This window comes from Mauremys reevesii, linkage group 6, assembly GCF_016161935.1.
Source record: "Mauremys reevesii isolate NIE-2019 linkage group 6, ASM1616193v1, whole genome shotgun sequence".
Taxonomy (NCBI): Eukaryota; Metazoa; Chordata; order Testudines; family Geoemydidae; genus Mauremys; species Mauremys reevesii.
Genome location: NC_052628.1, coordinates 1,577,962 through 1,597,050, shown reverse-complemented (window position 1 = coordinate 1,597,050; position 19,089 = coordinate 1,577,962). Strand labels below are relative to the sequence as shown.

The 19,089-nt window shown below is 51.6% G+C and overlaps 1 protein-coding gene across 4 annotated transcripts in view; it reads left to right on the top strand.

Moving 5' to 3' along the window:
- The window catches only part of LOC120408142 (receptor-type tyrosine-protein phosphatase kappa-like), a 122,663-nt gene that overhangs the window by 610 nt on the left and 102,964 nt on the right, over positions 1 to 19,089 (top strand). The window lies entirely within an intron of this gene.

Sequence of the window (19,089 nt, the reverse complement as noted above, 5' to 3'; positions counted from 1 at the left end):
GTGAGTCCCACACTTGGGGGGGGGGCGGGGGACCTGTGGGGTTCTGTTTCTGTTCCACGAGCGACTCTGGTACCAGGAGCAGGAGTCCAGCCAGCCACCCTGCGCTGCCGGCTCCCTCTGAGCCATGCAGACCCTCCTGGAGCCCCCAGCACAGTGGGCTCATTCCTGTAACGAGTTCATTGCGTTCTCAGTGCCCACTGGAGGCAGGGTGCCTGGTGTGAGCAATGGGGCCATGCAGCAGGGATGGGGCCATGAGCAGGCGCTGTACTGTGGGGCTGGCAGCTTTCTGCACAGAGCGCCAGTAACCACCCCTCTCTGCCAGGGGAGCCTGAACTCCGAGTCATTGTCTGTGGTGGAAAATGTGGTACAGAAGTGTCTTGCCATAACAATTCCCCTGTGTCACATGGCCTGCGATACCCATCTCTGTTCACGGAGGGGACCCTCCCCTTCTGCTGAGGTGCAGCTTTCATCCTCCCCTCAGCAGGGCAGAGCGACTGCAGGCAGGAACCCAGGCAGGGAGCGTGAGTCACGCCAGCCTGTGCAGGAGCCAGGCTTGTGTCCTGCATCGTTGTGCCAGCCCAGTCACTCGGGGGTGGAAACGTGGCTCTGAGAGGGCGTTTGGGCTGGAGCAGAGCGGGACGGCCTCAACCTCTGTTCGTTAGCTGCGGTTTGTTTCCAGGGAGGCTGTAGCACCCCGCCCTGCAGATCAACGGCTTTTGACAAGATCTCTCTTAAATCAGCAAAGAATCCTGTGGCACCTTATAGACTAACAGACTATAAGGTGCTACAGGACTCTTTGCTGCTTTTACAGATCCAGACTAACACGGCTACCCCTCTGATACTTTCTTAAATCAGTTGTTTCTTGAAAGGGATCTGTCTGGAAAGAGCTGGCAAGGCTGGTAAATTAGGAGCAGTTTGCATCGTAGTCACCACTAGCAGAGCTGGCTCTGGGCTGGGCCCATTTAAAAGCGCTGGTGCTTTAAGGGCCCTGCAGGTTGGCTCAGGAGAATGGAGATGGGCCTGTGGCCTGCAGGCTGCTGGCTTTCATTCAGCCAAAGAGCTCCTGACCTGCCAGCTGTCTCGGGCTCGTGTGAAACGAGCTGCTGCGTCTCAGTCGGGTTCCTGATGGACAGGTGTCCACACTACAGCACACAGCTGAGCTGGCAACCTCAGCATGGAACCCAACTGGCTGTGCCATGGGGGCTCAGCTCCCCTCCCCCACTGTAGCTTCCTCTCGCTCAGAACAGGCCGGGCAGCGTTCGGGGAAGCTGGCGCTGCCTGGGCTCGAGTTGCCCCAAGGAGAAAGGGAGGCTTCCTGTCCCGGGGGCCTCAGGCTGGCAGTGCTATATTGAGTAAAACCACTTGTGCAGCCTGTGAAATGGCTCCAGGCCGGGGCCATGTATCCACGGTGGCACCGACTCCTTCACACAGGGCAGCAGACTCACGCCAGGAGCCTGAGGGAGCTGGGCAGGTCCCGTCCTGGCACCCCAGCAGTCAGGATGAGGTGCTGCTGGCATGAATGGTGCCCAGCCCCAGGCAGAAGTGGGAGGGGCCGCCCTGATCTCTCACGCTGAGGCTGAGCTGAAAGTTGTGCTGTGTGTGGAAAGAGGAACCATGTATAAACAACCCCGGCCCCACCCCGCAATGCGACGGGGCCCAGCGAGGCCGAGAGGAGTGGCCAGCCCCAGGCGGAGATGTGAACCTTCTCCCCCAGGGCCCAGCTGAGAGACGTGGCGAGCCCAGCCCCCCTCGGAGACACGAACCATCTCCCCCAAGCCCAGCCGAGGGATGTGGCCAGGCCCTCTCAGAGACAGGAACCATCTCCCCCAGGGCCCAGCTGAGAGATGTGACCAGCCCAGCCCCCCTCGGAGACACGAACCATCTCCCCCAATCCCGGCCGAGGGACATGGCCAGACCCCCTCGGAGACAGGAACCATCTCCCCAGGGCCTGGCCAAGCCCACCCAGGAGCTGCCCAGAGCCCAGTGCAGCCCCCCCACCCCCCAGAGCCAGTGGGGCAGGGGGATTCTGGGGTCAGAAGGTTCCATGGCAGCTGGGCTCCAACTGTCACCCCATAGAACGCTGGGCCCTGTAAGCCCCGCCCCCTTGCTGCAGGAGGAATCTAATTGGTGGCGAGGCCAGCGCAGGATCCTGCTCCTCCAATAGGGCCTCAGGGAGGGAAGGCTCTAAGCCGAGGGCAATTTTTAATGGGGTTTCTCCTGAAGAGAAATGGGAGAGCAGACAGAGCCCCCCCACCCAGAGGGGTGGGAGAGCAGACAAGGGCCCCCCCCACCCAGAGGGGCTAGAGAGCAGACAAGGCCCCCCCCCCACTCAGGGGGCCGAGAGAGCGGACAGGGCCCCCCCCTCACTCAGGGGGGTGAGAGACCGGACAGGCCCCCCAACTCAGGGGGCCGAGAGAGCGGACAGGGCCCCCCCCCACCCAGCGGGGCGAGAGAGTGGACAGGGCCCCCCCCCCAGGGGGCCGAGAGAGTAGACGGGGCCCCGTTGCCCACACACACTTGCAGCATCGCCAGCCCCAAAGGTTAAAAAAATCACAAGCCAGACCCCAAACCCATGAGACGTTTTAAGGATGAAGTGGTTGTTTTGTTCGGTCTCTTGGTTGGTGACTCCCCCTTCCCCAGGGTGTGGGTGGCAAGTAGTGTCACCAGCACTCCCAGGTGTATAGCGTGAGGTGACTTGGGGCTGTCCTCGCCCACCGGCTTGATCCCAAACAATTGTTACCCCCATGCACTTGTTGTTCAAGGAAGCTCACTCCTGCAGAGCTAGACTGGAACTCCTGGCGACACAAACCACCTTTGCAGAATGGCAGCACTACCTGGAAGGAGCTCGCGACCCAGTCCAGGTATTCGCTGATCATAAAAATCTGGAATACCTATGTAGGGAAAAAGCCTTCAATCAATGGCAGCTTCAGTGAGCCTGTTCTTCTGATGATTGGATTTCATTATCACATACCACCCTGGATCCAAAAAGGCAAGGCCGACACACCTGCCCCGAAGACACTCATGAGGCCTCAGCCAGGAACAACCCGCTGTGATGCAGTAGGGACTGTCTGTATGGGGGATGGGAGAGCAGGGGAGGACTTTAGGTGAGGGACAGGACCTGAGCCTGTAATCTGAGCCAGGCAGGGGGATGGGAGGAGTCAACACTTTTGCCCAGGAAGCTGGACAAAGGAAGAGAGCTGGCTGGAGAGGGTTTTGGTTTCAGATTTGGGCTGGCTGGGAAGAGGCAGGAACCCCAAGTCTGGGGTCTAAGCTCCTTGCCCCCAGAGGGACCTGGCTGAGGGGTCCTGGTTGTACCTACAAGCCCTGCTTGGGACCGTGTTCCTGTCGTCTAATAACCCTGCTGTGTTGCTGGCTGGCTGACAGTCACGGTGAATCGCAGGAAGTGGGGGGTTGCAGGGCCTGGACTCCCCCACACTCTGTGACACCCGCATTCTCCAGTCCCATAACTTTCTCAGTGCCACTCGTCACCAGGATTTTCTCAGAATGATACACTCAGCCTCTGCCTCAGGAATTCCACCTGATGAGCAAGCTGTTATCCACAAGCAACCGCATGACTCCCAGGAAGGGATCACATACATGAGGAACCGTGTCTCTGTTCCCCCTGGACCCACAAGAATTAAAGTCTTGCATCTATGCCATGATTTTCCCCTAGCAGGACACTGGGAGTGCTTCAAGACTCAATGAGTAATATCCTGCTCCTTTTGGTGTCCCCAGATGTGACCGATGATGCTGTCATTCATTGCCTCCTGTGATGTTTGTACCTGTACCAAGACACCACGCCACAAGTCCTGTGGTCTCCTCCAGCCCATGGACACCCCATCTTGACCTGGGGGGCCATGACATAGACCTTTGTGTAGAATTACCAGCGTCCAACAAATTTACAACAGTTTTCACGGTAGCAGATCCCTGTACAAAACGGCCTACTTCATGCCTTGCACAGACCTCCTCACAGCTGAAGAGACAGCCCTGCTGTGGATTAGCCATACAGACCAGCTCCACGGCCTTCTGGAGTTCACAGCCTGGTTCTGCTGTGGGCCTGGTTCTGCACATCCCCAGCCCAAAAGCCAGATGGAGAGGGCCAACCAAATTCTTGAGCAGTATCTGCAATGCTACATCAGGCATCATCAGGATGATTTCCCTTTTACACACAGTTTGCCTACATCATCGCAGACCATGCGCCTACAGGTCAAAGCCCCTTTTTTACCACCTATGGGCACCACCTCCAATTACCCATGTCCAGCCTGGCCGCCTCAGACCTAGTGCAGTAGATTTGTCTGGCCCAGGAAGAAGTGAATAAGCACCAGGAAAAAGCAAGAGCAGACTATAAGTGGCACACAGCCAAGCATCAACAGCGAGGTCCCACCTACTCTGTGGGACAAAAGTTACGGCTCTGTACGGAGCATCTCCATGCCAACAGACCACTCACAGCTGGGCTTTCAGTTCTTGGCTCTTTTAAGATCCTGTGACAGGTTAATTCAGTCAGGTTTGAACTTCAGCGATCCTGCTCTCTGAAGATACACCTAGTATTTCACCTAGTGCTTTTGAAGCCCCACACAAAAAACCTTTTCCCTCACATGACCCAACCGCCTCTTCCACCAGTACAGGTACAGGACCAGGAGGGGTACATGGTTCGCAATATCCTGGACCCTAAACATAACTGTGGCAGGCTTTGGTATCTTATTGACTGGGAGGGGTATGGTTCTAGGAGCACACCTGGGAGCCTGCAGAAAATATACACCTGCCCAAACTTGTGCAAGCACTCAGCTGAGCAGCCTGGCCCCATCACCCTGAGGAGGTGGGAGGTGATATCAGGGACTGGGTCTTGAATCCTAGTCTACATAGCTCTTAAGAGCTAAGCAGCCCCTGCCTGCCACTGACTGATCTGCTAGCAAGTGCTAGAATAGCAGCTGAACTCTAACAGAGGACGCCAGTCTGGGATCTGACTGGTGAAACCCTGTGGGTCGTGACTGGTCCCCAGCCTTGATTTAATCCAAGCACAGGAACAGGAAGTTGATGATGCAACTGAGTTCTCCCTGCTCAGGCCTGGTTCCCCTGCAATAGATGTGCCTGCCCTTCTTGTAACCTGACCCTGCCTGACACTGACTCTGTTTGTCCTCTGGCCTGTCTTGGGCTCTGTTCTCCTGGTATCTGACCTGGCCTGGCTCTTGCTCTGCCCACTAGGTCAGACTGCCCAAGACCCGGTTGTGACGGTGGGGAGGGGAGGAACAGAGGAGCTGTCCCTATTGCTCATGGGGCAGAGGGGATAGTGGAGCCATCCTGGCCTCTTTCTGCTCCTCCCACCCTTCCTATGAGACCAGTGCTGCCTCCTGTGGGGAGTGGGGGCAGCTCTGCCTGCCTCCTGCAGCAGCCCTGATTGGCTGCTCTTCCTCAGGAGGCGGGGCAGTGGCGCATCTCCCAACATTTCAGGTGGCCACAGTGGGATGCAGTGCAAGCAAATCCATATAGTGATGACATTCCTGGGGAAGGTTTGGTGTAACACCTGTAACAATGACACGTTCAAAATAATGAAAGAAACTAAGACAGGCAAACGTTTCTTTGTCTGTCTTCATGACTGACAGACAAATTTTGAAAAGACTATGAGCTATCGGATTTTTGTTCATGTTTACTGCTGGTTTTGGATAGAACAAAAGTAAGTATTTATGTACATAAAAGTGCCTGCTTCCGTTACTCTGCAGAGTGTTTCCTCTTGTCTGAACAAGCTGGTATACGTGGCAGACTTTGCCTTTTTGCACAGTTCAGGTGAATGCTGCCACTGACTTCTCGTATGGGAAAAGAGATTGATTTTTGCTGCCAGCATAGCATGTAGTGTGTCCCACTCTTGCCTCTTCATACACAGTGGGCCCAGGTTGCTGGGTGAGTTGTGTTTCTCCCCTCCCGCCCCCAAGGAACTTCTCATGCTGGTTAGTGTTTCTGAACTATGCTGAATAGTCTTTACCATGAAGTGTTGCTGTGGGAGATTAAACATTTGAACGTTACAAGTTTTCAAAGCACAGAGACTCTTGCCTCTCCACTTACTGGGTTGTTCATTTGAGACCTTGTATGCCAAACCCCATCAGTTCTCACAGGGCTGTCATGTTCAGGATGCGCCTCACAGAGTTGATAATCCCTAAATTTGGAAAGCAGAGGATCCAGTTGTTGCATGCTGATCACATCAGGTCCAGGAAATCAATCGCCAGCTCCATATCACAGAGAGGTACTGATAAACAGCTGGTTGGGTTAACAAAACCAGGCTCTTAAGTACAGGGTCTTCTTGCTGCATTGCCTTCTTCATGTAACCCAGTGCTTCTTGCAAAAAAAGGGGGAGGGGGGAACCACAAACTCCACAGCTTCAGCCAAGACTGTTTTTACATGGCTTTGTATTAATCATGTTTTTCCTTTCTTGCATGTTACGTATCTCAAAGCCTACAAATAGTTCAGGTGCCAGTAACCACATAGAAGAGTCTTTGACGTTTAGTTCCATAACATTTTCACTTGCAGCTAGCACAGAGGACTGCACAGATCTCAAAATAATAACTTTGTGTAGCCTCATCACTGCTGAGTTCAAAAGGTGAATCACTGGTGCTTCGGTTTGGAGAACATTTAACTCAGGGGTCGGCAACCTTTCAGAAGTGATGTGCCGAGTCTTCATTTATTCACTCTAATTTAAGGTTTCGTGTGCCGGTCATACATTTGAACGTTTTTAGAAGGTCTCCTTCTATAAGTCTATAATATATAACTAAACTATTGTTGTATGTAAAGTAAATAAGGTTTTTAAAATGTTTAAGAAGCTTCATTTAAAATGAAATTAAAATGCAGAGCCCCCGGACCGGTGGCCAGGACCCAGGCAGTGTGAGTGCCACTGAAAATCAGCTCGTGTGCCGCCTTCAGCACCCGTGCCATAGGCTGCCTACCCCTGAGTTAACTTGTTAAACGTGGGCAGCACTGCGTGCAAAAACACTAACTACACCTTTGTCAAAGGATTCTTCGTTCCCGTGGTCCAACAGCAGCTCTTTGCTCTTCCTCATCAAAAGCAGAGACAAAGTGTGTTCTTATGTTCTTAAAGTAGGAGTAGAGCCCATCGCGAGTAGCCAAGGTGCATTCAGTAGATCCCTCCAAAGACAGCAGCACTTTTTCATATGCTTCAATTTTCTTCACACAAGTATTGCAAAATGCCCTGTATTCATTCAGTGATGCCGCTCTTTTGACACATCTCTGAAAGTGGTAGTAAATGTCCGTATCAAATACTTGCCATTCATCTGCACTGATGTTGAGGCATGCTTGGCCATTAGGTGCACAGGCTAGCAGAGGCACCCCCCTGTATACACACTCCCTCGTTCTTTGTTTGCTTGGCTTTAATTTGAGACAATATACTGTTGTGCTTACTCTGCATGCTACTCTTGCAGCATTATCCGCTGAATATGTAGCACATTTAATCCAGTCAGCATGTTGTTTTGGTAGCACATTGGTTCCATCAAACAATTCCTGAGAGTTATTCAGTGTGCAATAAAGGATTGGGCCAAAAGAAATCTGATGAGGTTCAAGAAGGACAAGTGCAGAGTCTTGCCCTTAGGACGGAAGAATCCCATGCACTGCTACAGACTGGGAACCGACTGGCTAAGCAGCAGTTCTGCAGAAAAGGACCTGGGGGTTACAGTGGACGAGAAGCTGGATATGAATCAGCAGTGTGCCCTTGTTGCCAAGAAAGCCAACCGCATATTAGGCTATATTAGTAGGAGCATTGCCAGCACATCGAGGGAAGTGATTATTTCCCTCTATTCGGCACTAGTGAGGCCACATCTCGAGTGTTGCATCCAGTTTTGGTCCCCCCACTACACAAGGGATGTGGACAAATTGGAGAGAGTCCAGCAGAGGGCAACAAAAATGATTAGGGGGCTGGAGCACATGACTTATGAGGAGAGGCTGAGGGAACTGGGGTTGTTTAGTTTGCAGAAGAGAAGAGTAAAGAGGGATTTGATAGCAGCCTTTAACTACCTGAAGTGCGGGTTCCAAAGAGGATGGAGCTTGGCTGTTCACAGTGGTGATGACAGAACAAGGAGCAATGGTCTCAAGTTGCAGTGAGAAAGGTTTAGGTTGGATATTAGGAAAAACTTTCACTAGGAGGGTGGTGAAACACTGGAATGGGTTCCCTAGGGAGGTGGTGGAATCTCCATCCTTAGAAGTTTTTAAGGCCCAGCTTGACAAAGCCCTGGCTGGGATGATTTAGTTGGTGTTGGTCCCGCTTTGAGCAGGAGGTTGGACTAGATGACCTCCTGAGGTCTCTTCCAATCCTAATATTCTATGATTCTAAGAAACCATAACTAAAAACTCTGTCACTGTCACTGTACAGCTGATTTCTGGGTGTTCATATGTAACCAAGACTGGAAAATGCTTCTGACTTCTCCAAACTAGTATCTAGTGCCAAACTGTCATTCATGGCCTTCAGTCCCACCTTGTACATTGCCAGGTGTTAGGTGCGATTTCCCCTTGTGTAACATGGGTGGTTTTGGGGGGAGCATGCTCATAGCTCTTGGCAATTTTGGAGTCTGGGAACATTTTCTTGACTAAAGGTCTAACATGATCACTGCTAGCACAAGGGATGTTATATGCCCGAAGAAATCTCTAACCATCACGCATGTTTGACCCAGCAGGTGGGGAAAAAAGCTGCTGCTGATTTTGACTATGGTAGCTGTGGCACAGCTTGCATGTTTCTCTGTAGCAATAGGGTGTGAAATATCCTTGTATTCGCCAGGACTACCAGCTCACAAACACCAGTGTTAGCCCTCGCCTTGATTTCTCTAGGAAATGGTCTTGTGCCTGCCACGAGTCTTTAAACTGATAAAGACATTTTATGTTTTTCTTTGGTGGAGCCTGGGCTGGGTGTCATCATTCACTGTTGCTGCCGTTGAGTCTTTGCTTTTCTTTGTAATCTTTCGATTTCTCAACTATGTGCAAGTTGAATGTTTAGTTATTGGAGACAGCACCACCACTACGATAGGCCTATCCCTACTGTTCCTCGTTTAGCACTCAGGTCTTGCGGCTGGTTGTGGCTTTCTGAACTACTTCTCGGGTTACAACTCTCACACAACTACTGCTGGACGTGATGTTCAAGCTGGGTGCGGGGTTTTTAATAACACTGAGGGTGAGAGTCATTTAAACAAACAGTGAGAGTAATCACCCGAGAGAGAAATATGGAGTTGTGACTCTGCACAAGAAATGAAATACAATTTTGTGACTATGTGTGCACACTCAGTTGTAACGGTATTTTCGTTCACCCATGGTAATTGATTTGCCTTTAAGGTAGCAAGGTTAATGTGGGAAATGTTCTACTTCAACCAAGCCAGGGGGTTTGGGGGCCAAAGTGGGACAGTCCTGCAAAACTCAGGCCTGTTGTGAGGTATGCAATGGGGCAGGCAGCTGGGGCAGGCAGACAGGGCCTTTTCCCCAGGCCAGACTGGCATTGGCAAGAGAGCTGGACCCATGTAGGGCAGTGGGAGGGCAGATGAGCACCTGTCCCCACCCACCCAGGTGTGATGGGTCCCATGTGGGACATGGCTTCAGAGGGCACTGGGCAGGACCTCTGGCAACGTGATGGTGGAATGAGGGTCTCGCAGCCTTTCTCTAATGGGTGTTGGGCAGTCTGGGGCCAAGCCCTTTTCAGCACTGGTGAAGCAGGGGCTGGCCAGGGTCAGCCATAGATTGTAGGGCTGGAAGGGACCTCGAGAGGTCATCAAGTCCAGTCTCCTGCCCTCATGGCAGGACTAAATACTGTCTAGACCATCCCTGATAGACATTTATCTAACCTACTCTTAAATATCTCCAGAGATGGAGATTCCACAACCTCTCTAGGCAATTTATTCCAGTGTTTAACCACCCTGACAGTTAGGAACTTTTTCCTAATGTCCAACCTAAAGCTCCCTTGCTGCAGTTTAAGCCCATTGCTTCTTGTTCTATCCTTCGAGGCTAAGGTGAACAAGTTTTCTCCCTCCTCCTTATGACACCCTTTTACATACCTGAAAACTGCTATCCTGTCCCCTCTCAATCTTCTCTTTTCCAAACTAAACAAACCCAGTTCTTTCAGCCTCCTTCATAGGTCATGTTCTCTAGACCTTTAATCATTCTTGTTGCTCTTCTCTGGACCCTCTCCAATTTCTCCACATCTTTCTTGAAATGCGGTGCCCAGAACCGGACACAATACTCCAGTCGAGGCCTAACCAGTGCAGAGTAGAGTGAAAGAATGACTTCTCATGTCTTGCTCACAACACACCTGTTAATGCATCCCAGAATCCCGTTTGCTTTTTTTGCAACAGCATCACACTGTCAACTCATATTTAGCTTGTGGTCCACTATAACCCCTAGATCCCTTTCTTCCGTACTCCTTCCTAGACAGTCTCTTCCCATTGTGCATGTGTGAAACTGATTGTTCCTTCCTAAGTGGAGCACTTTGCATTTGTCTTTGTTAAACTTCATCCTGTTTACCTAAGACCATTTCTCCGATTTGTCCAGATCATTTTGGATTATGACCCTGTCCTCCAAAGCAGTTGCAATCCCTCCCAGTTTGGTATCATCTGCAAACGTAATAAGCATACGTTCTATGCCAACATCTGCCATGCCAGATGCTGTTTCTCAATGAAGGGGCATTTCCTGAGTGTGGCTGCTGCCTTAGTCTTTCTTGAAGCAAACTGTGCTGGGGATCCCTTTGGGGGAACCCTCCCCTGGCTTTGGGGAGTGGGAGTGTGTGTGTAGGGGGGGGGAGAGGGGGAGCTTGTATTCACACAGGTCTTTCATCCCAGTCCTGGTTGTTATCAGTATTGATTCTTGAAAATCAATTCAGGTCACTGCCTCTCTGGGGCCAGAGGAGCTCTGCTCTCCCTGGAAAGTGCAAGGTGCAGCACAGTGTGACATCTGCACAGCACTGGGGGCACCATGGGCTGCATCTGCCCAGCGCGGGGAGGTGTTTTGCTCGGAGGGTGAGGTTGCCAGAGAGTGAAGAGCAGCTGCAGGGACAGGATGTGGTCTCTGTGCATGATGCCTTTGTGAACTGCAGAGGCACTTCTCTGTTCACACTGCCCGGGGTGTGTGCGTGCGCTTCAGGGGAGGGAAGTACAGGGCACTGCACTTTAGTGAGGGGGAGTGTGCTGTGCCTGAAGGGTGAAGATGGGGACGGGGGTGCAGAGTTCACCTCGACCTGATCCCTTGGGTCAAAGCTACAAAGTACCCTGTCTTCACTAGCATTTTCCCTTGTGTCAGTTACCACGTGTCAGCTAACACCAGGTGAGAACTCGCCCCTTTTCCTAGTGAGGACAGGGCCCAAGACACTCCGGCACCCAGGATGAGTAGCGGGGACATCTGATTTCTGTTACTCTTCCTCGCCTGCCGGTCCTAGGCTAGGTTAGAGCCTGACTAAGCTCGTCATTTTGGCTGTAAGTTCTTGGGGGCAGGGCCCAAAGCTCCATACGTTTTCTGTAGAATTCTTAGCCCAGCTGAGAGTGTCACAAAATAATAATAATCCAATTAAATAAGGGAAAATATAACGATCTCTGATTGCATCAGGCAGATGGATGAATCTCTTATCAATACATTTTCCAATAATCCCTGGCTAGGAATGTAGCATTCACCATTTTCAATTTACCTCCCCTACTTACATGTTATAAAATCTGCCTGTTTCATCATATCTAAAACCTGTTTTCAGTGCAGAAATGCCCTTGGGTCTGACAACCGCTGTCCTACAGCTGGTTGTGGAGGGCTTGGCCCGTGCTGCTGAGGATGGGAGGGACTTCTGCTGTGGTGCAGGGTAACCGAAAGAGAGCTGGGGGCAGTTTTCTCCCTCTCCTAGCTCCTGCTAGTCACTGCTGAGCCCAGCCCTGCTGAATGCCCCCTTGTGACTTTCCCTGTTCTGACTGAGCACAGTTCCTGCTCCAGCTACACCGACACTTGGAGACTCAGGGGAGTCCATCTCCTTTTGCATGACAGGTGAATTCCAGACGGCTGACACTGAGATGACTCTGCCAGTTACAGTCTGACTAACTTAGACCCAGCGTGCACATTTCCTGGCAGTTTACATTGAGTAATCTCATCTGCAAACACATATTCAGCTACCATCTCTATGCTGACAACTCACAGATCTGCCTCTGTGCTCCAGGCCTGTCTCCTTCTCTCCAACCTAGAACCTCAACCTGTCTCCCTGGCATCTCCTCCTGGAGGTCTAGCCAGCAGCCTGACCTCAGCATGGCTAAAACCCTGCTCCTAATCTGCCCTCCCTGCTCCCTCTCTTCTCTATCACTGTGGACAACACCACCACCATGCCTCTCACTCAGGCCTATAACCGGGACGTCGTCATTGACCCAGCCTGGAGGTGAGGATCTAGGCCCAGGGCGAAAACTTGCCAATTCTTTCTGAATAACATCTCTAAGATAGGCCTTTGCTATCCATCCCCACAGCTACACCTCTCCTCTGGGCCTTTGCTATCCATCCCCACAGCTACACCTCTCCTCTGGGCCTTTGCTATCCATCCCCACGGCTACACCTCTCCTCCGGGCCTTTGCTAGCCATCCCCACGGCTACACCTCTCCTCCGGGCCTTTGCTAGCCATCCCCACGGCTACACCTCTCCTCCGGGCCTTTGCTAGCCATCCCCACGGCTACACCTCTCCTCCGGGCCTTTGCTAGCCATCCCCACGGCTACACCTCTCCTCCGGGCCTTTGCTAGCCATCCCCACGGCTACACCTCTCCTCCGGGCCTTTGCTAGCCATCCCCACGGCTACACCTCTCCTCTGGGCCTTTGCTAGCCATCCCCACGGCTACACCTCTCCTCTGGGCCTTTGCTATTCATCCCCACGGCTACACCTCTCCTCTGGGCCTTTGCTAGCCATCCCCACGGCTACACCTCTCCTCCGGGCCTTTGCTAGCCATCCCCACGGCTACACCTCTCCTCTGGGCCTTTGCTAGCCATCCCCACGGCTACACCTCTCCTCCAGGGTCTCACCATCTCAGTATTGCAACATCCTTCTCTCTGGCCTTGACAAATGCAGCCTTAGACTCATAGGATCATAGAACTGGAGGGGACCTCAAGAGGTCTCTAGTCCAGTCCCCTGCACTCGAGGCAGGACTAAGTATTATCTAGACCAGGGGTCCCCAACATGGTGCCCGTGGGGGCATCTAAGTGCATCCGCGTACTGGTCGGCGGATGAGCACCCACCGAAATGCTGCTGAAATTCGGTGGCATTTTGACAGCGATGTCTCTGGATGACACCACTTGCCATTGACAAGCAACGTCATCCAGAGGCATCGCCGCTGAAATGCTGCTGAATTTCACCACGGTCCTTCGTGTTTTTGGGGACCACTGATCTAGACCATCCCTGACAGGTGTTTGTCCAACCTGCTCTTAAAAGTCTCCAATTATGGAGATTCCACAACCTCCCCGGGCAATTTATTCCAGTGCTTAACCACCCTGACAGTTAGGAAGTTTTCCCTAATGTCCAACCTAAACCTCCCTGGCTGCAATTTAAGCCCATTGCTTCTTGTCTTAGCCTCAGAGGTTAAGAACAACAATTTTTCTCCCTCCTTGTAACAACCTTTTATGTACTTGAAAACTGCTATCATGTCCCCTCTCAGTCGTCTCTGCTCCAGAATAAACGAACCCAATTTTTTCAATCTTCCCTCATAGCTCATGTTTTCTAGACCTTTAATCATTGTATCCATCCATCCATGCACTGTCACGTGCTGTACAACTTTGATTGGAAGCTCCTTGGGCAGGGACCATCTTTGTGTTCAGTGTTTGTACAGGGCCTCACGCAATGGGCTCCTGGTCCATGGCGAAGGGTCCTAGATGGTGCAGCAATACAAATAATAGTAATAATCATAGACGTGGCGTCTCGGGTCAAAAGGCAAGTGAGAGGGTCAAAAACGGAGTTCCCATTTTCCCCAGCTTTACCAATGACTGAAGGATGAGCCGCCTGGCTCCGTTCAGGGATGTCACTGAGACTCTGAGCACATCTGCACTGGGGCTGAGGTGTAATTTTCAGCTCGAGCAGACATACCTGTGCTAGATCTGATCAGGCTGGCATGCTGAAAGTAGCAAAGCAGCAGCAGCAGGAGGAGCTAGCTGCCTGGGTACATGCCCCGCGTCTCAGGCAGGCGGGAGCCCACTCGGGGCAGCTCAGCTGTCCCACCGGTCCTGCCACCACGACTACACTCCTGTTTTTAGCACATTACACCATCACATCTAGCGCAGGTACGTCTGCTCAAGCTGAAAATTACTCCAGTGCAGACCTACGCAGAGAGAGACAAAGCCTGAGACCTTCCAGTCCTGCAGCAAGGGAAGCAGAGATTTCCACAGCCTCTGCCCTCAGTGCCTGTCGGAGCCATAGCAACACCCCAGGGCACCTGGTGGTTCACCTGGCTGCTCTGGGCTGCGCTACACCAGCCTCTCACGGTGCCCAGCAGCACCGAGCACCCCACAGCGGGGAGGCAAGTGCTGAAGGTGCTTCAGCTGCTGGGCCCTGTGGGAGCTCACCCTGCTGGGTTCCGGTGCCCACTCGGAGCCCGGGCTACAGCGAAGGGGCCTTTGCTAGGGCCGGCCCAAAGGAAAGGTTGCCAATAGCCTACACCCCAAGGTCCAGCTCTGCAGTTCCTACCTTGGCCCCTAGGCCCATTCAGCAGAGAGTTCGGCTTCTCCAGCCTCGTGCCTGGGGAGCCCTCGCCGGGGTCCCCTATTGCAGGGCCATCAGCTGGCAGCGGGTCTCCTGGCCGGGATCAGTCCATGTGTGTACCATTACGGCCCCCCCCCCATGTGTCACTGCCTAGCTCCGGCTAGCAGGACACCCCAACTGTGGGGGGCATTGGGCTGCAAGCCCCGGCACAGTCCCTGCTGGGTGTATATAACCTGTACAGCAGCCCGTTCTCCTGGGCTCAGCCCCAGACTGAGCTCGCTGCCCACCTCCCAGGCTCATCTCCTGTGTCTGGGGCACTGTAGCTGCAATAGCCGTCCGCAGGCTCCTGCCCCTTAGGCTGCCAGCTGGCTATGTCCAGAGAATTCCCTCTGGGCCTGCCAGGGTTCCCCCCCCACACACACACTCTGAACTCTGGAGTACAGATGTGGGGACCCGCATGAAAGACCCCCTAAGCTTATTTCTACCAGCTTAGGTTAAAAACTTCCCCAAGGCACAAATCCTTCCTTGTCCTTGGATGAGTACTGCTGACATCACCAAGTGAGTTAGACAAAGATGCTGGAAAAGAACCACTTGGAGTTCCTGTTTCCCCAAAATATCCCCCCAAGCCCCTTCACTCCCCTTCCTGGGAAGGCCTGAGAGTGACCAAGGTGAGCACAGACCAGACCCTTGAGTTTTTAGGACACTAAAACTCCAATCAGATTCTTAAAAAACAACTTTATTATAAAGAAAAAGTAAAAGACGCACCTCTGTAAAATCAGGATGGAAGGTAATTTACAGGGTAATCAGATTCAATACACAGAGGATTTCCCCTCTAGGCAAAACTTTAAAGTTGCAAAAACAGGGATAAACCTCCCTCTTAGCACAGGGGAAATTCACAAGCTACAACAAAAGATAATCTAATGCTTTTTTTTTTTTGCTATTATTTACTATTTCTGTAATATTAGATGCTTAGTTCAGATATGGCTTTGGGAGATGCATTTTCCCTGCCCTGGTTCCTCCCTGACCTGGAGAGAACAAAGGAACACAAAACAAAATCCTTCCCCCACAGATTTGAAAGTATCTTCTCCTCTTATTGGTCCTTTTGGTCAGGTGCCAACCAGGTTATTGAGCTTCTTAACTCTTTACAGGGTAGGGAGGGATTTTATGCTACCCTTAGCTGTATGTTTATGACAGGGCCCTTCTCTGTTCAGTCCCCTGCTGGGTCTCTTCAGCTTCCCACCAGTTCTGCACAGACCTACAGAACACCTGTCCAACACCCCAGTGAACCACGTGGCTCAGAGAAATGAGAAAGCCGAGGGCTGAGATCCGAACACACCTGCATTATTATAGCAGTGGTGTCAGAAGAGGTTCTCTCTGCCTTTTTTCTATAGCACCCATTACTGTACTAACTCCTGCTGGCAGACCTCCCCAAGGTCCTAGGGCAGTAATATCACCCCCCAAAACCTTGCTCAAATATCAGAGACAAGAGATACCGCACTCCGGGCACCACTAGCAGAGGAAGGACAGCGCAAGTCCTGCTAGCTTCATTAGCAAAGGCAGTTGCACATTCCTTGGGGGCTGGCGCAGAGCAGGCTGGAGAAGAAAGAAGATGAAGCCAGTAGAAATGAAGGCGCCATTTCAAAAATTCCATAAAGTTACGCGACCTCATTTCAGAACAGCCCGTGCACAGCAGTGTATGAAAATAGACATGTGCATGATTTGCATACATGCTTGTTACAGCTGCCCGCACGATGCAGTTAATTCGGTTTAACGCTGCTAAATTTGAGATAAACTCGTAGTGTAGACCAGGCCTTAGAGAGCGAGAGATTAATGAGTTTGCTTTACAGCCAGTTGGCTTTTACCTCACACAGTAGAGGCTCATGCACTAAGCTTTAGAGGTCCCCGGTCTGATCCTGCCTGCCGGCGAATGGGTTTGGTGGCATTACCCTTGGAATCTGCCATGTTATTTTTTCATGTGAAGTTTTAGGATCTCTTGTTGCTGCCAATTTTCCCCAGCTCTGGGGCCCCCCCACACCCCTCCTGCCACTGCCACCCCCACGGGTTTGCTCAGTGTGTGCCATGCTGGTAGGAGAGGAAGCCCTGCCCTCTGGCCTAGTGTGACTGACAGCAGGCGCTGAGCCAGACCTGGGGCTCCCTTCTCCTGCCTGGCAGCACAGCCCCAAGGACCATGCGACTTGGACCTCCCTTGGGCACGGCAGCCCCCAGCTCCTTCTGCCCCACAGCAGGCAACGCAGCTAGTGATACACTCCGCAGGGCTGGTGGGGGGCGCTGTGCACCCACCCTGCCCCTGGGCTGTCCCCACCCAGGGCAGGCCCAGCCACTCTCTGCCCACCCAGATCCCATCCTTCCTCCCCTTCTGCAGGGTGCGGGGCGGGGAGAGTCCCTCCTCTCCTGTGCAGGGCAGAGAGCTCTGTGAGTGGAGACCTCTGGGCCAGAGAGATGTGGATAGAGACGGTTGAATCCTGCTCTGATTTACCCCTGCAGCCTCGAGTAGGTGATGAGGGTGGGCAGGGCAGGGTTTGCCCCTGGCAGCTAACTGAGGGGGGTCTTTGATAGGAACAAGAGCCCACTGAACTGGGTGCTGCTGTCTGCTCCATGCGCTCACCTGGCTGGGGTGATTCCCACCCCCTCCCCTACCTGTCTGGGTGGCAGCTCTTGGGGCAGGGACCCGCGGGTGTAGCTGGAGCCGGGTGGGTCAGTGAGAGGGAGGAATCCTGCCCTGGGGGCCAGGGAGCTGGGAAACAACCTGCCCCGGAGCTCCCACAGGGAACTGCTGAGGACGCCCCCCCCACTGGCCTCTGTCGCCTCTGGGTGCTGGGCAGTGGTTTCCCCAGGAATTGAAATTAGGGGGGGTGTTCGAATTTTCAGGGGGGGTGTCAGGACCAATGAGATATATAAAAGAGATATGAATAAAGTAAATGTTTTGTTAGGATTATGCAAATTTAACATAAGAATAATGCAAGTTACACCAAAACACATAACAGGTCTAGATTTCTAAAAAAATATACATTTAAAAAAAAAGTATTTAATTTAAATTGACTTTTGAAAAGTAAGCCATCATGGGGTAAGAGGAAAGTCCTCTCATGGATCAGTAACTGGTTAAAAGAATAACCAGTAGGAATAAATTATCAGGGTAGGAATAAAGGGTAGGAATAAATGATCAGTTTTCAGAATGGAGAGAGATAAATAGTGGTATCCCTGAGGGTTCGGTACTGGGACCAGTGCTGTTCAACATATTCATAAATGATCTGGAAAAATGGGTAAACAGTGAGGTGGCAAAATTTGCAGATGATACAAAACTATTCAAGATAGGTAAGTCCCAGGCAGACTGCAAAGAATTACAAAGGGATCTCAAAACTGGGTGACTGGGCAAACAAAATGGCAGATGAAATTTAATGTTGTTAAATGCAAAGTAATGTACACTGGAAAACAATCTCAACTATACATACAAAATGAAGGAGTCTGAATTAGCTGTTACCACTCAAGAAAGATCTTGCAGTCATTGTGGATAGTTCTCTGAAAACATCCACTCAGTGTGCAGCGGCATTCAGTGATTCCCAACATTCTGTTTGCTTTTTTAAAAAGAACAGGAGCACCTGTGGAACCTAAGGCTATGGCTACACTTAAACTTCAAAGCGCTGCCGCGGCAGCGCTGCCGCGGCAGCGCTTTGAAGCGCTAAGTGTAGTCAAAGCGCCAGCGCTGGGAGAAAACTCTCCCAGCGCTGTCCGTACTCCACCTCCCTGTGGGGAATAACGGACAGCGCTGGGAGCGCGGCTCCCAGCGCTGGGGCTTTGACTACACTGGCGCTTTGTAGCGCCGCAATTTGCAGCGCTGCAGAGGGTGTGTTTTCACACCCTGCTGCAGCGCTGCAAATTTGTAAGTGTAGCCAAGCCCTTAGAGGCTAACAAATTTATTTGAGCATAAGCTTTCATGGGCTACAGTCCACTTCATCAGATGTAGCCCACGAAAGTTTATGTTCTTTTTGCAATACAGACTAACACGGCTGCTACTCTGAAACCTTTGCTTTTTTAAGAAAGGGATAGATAAGACAGAAAATATCATATTGCCTCTATATAAATCCATGGCACACGTACACCTTGAATACTGTGTACAGATCTGGTTACCCCATCCCAAAAAAGACATACTGGAAATGCAAAAAGTACAGAGATGGGCAACTAAAATGATTAGGGGTATGAAACAGGAGAAGAAATTAAAATGACTGGGAATTTTCAGCTTAGAAAAGAGACAACTAAGGGGGGATATGCTAAAGGTCTATAAAATCTTGACTGATGTGAAGAAAGTGAATAAAGTAAATGTTTTGTTAGGATAATGCAAATTTAACATAAGGAAAATGCAAGTTACACCAAAACACATAACACATCTAGATTTCTAAAAAAA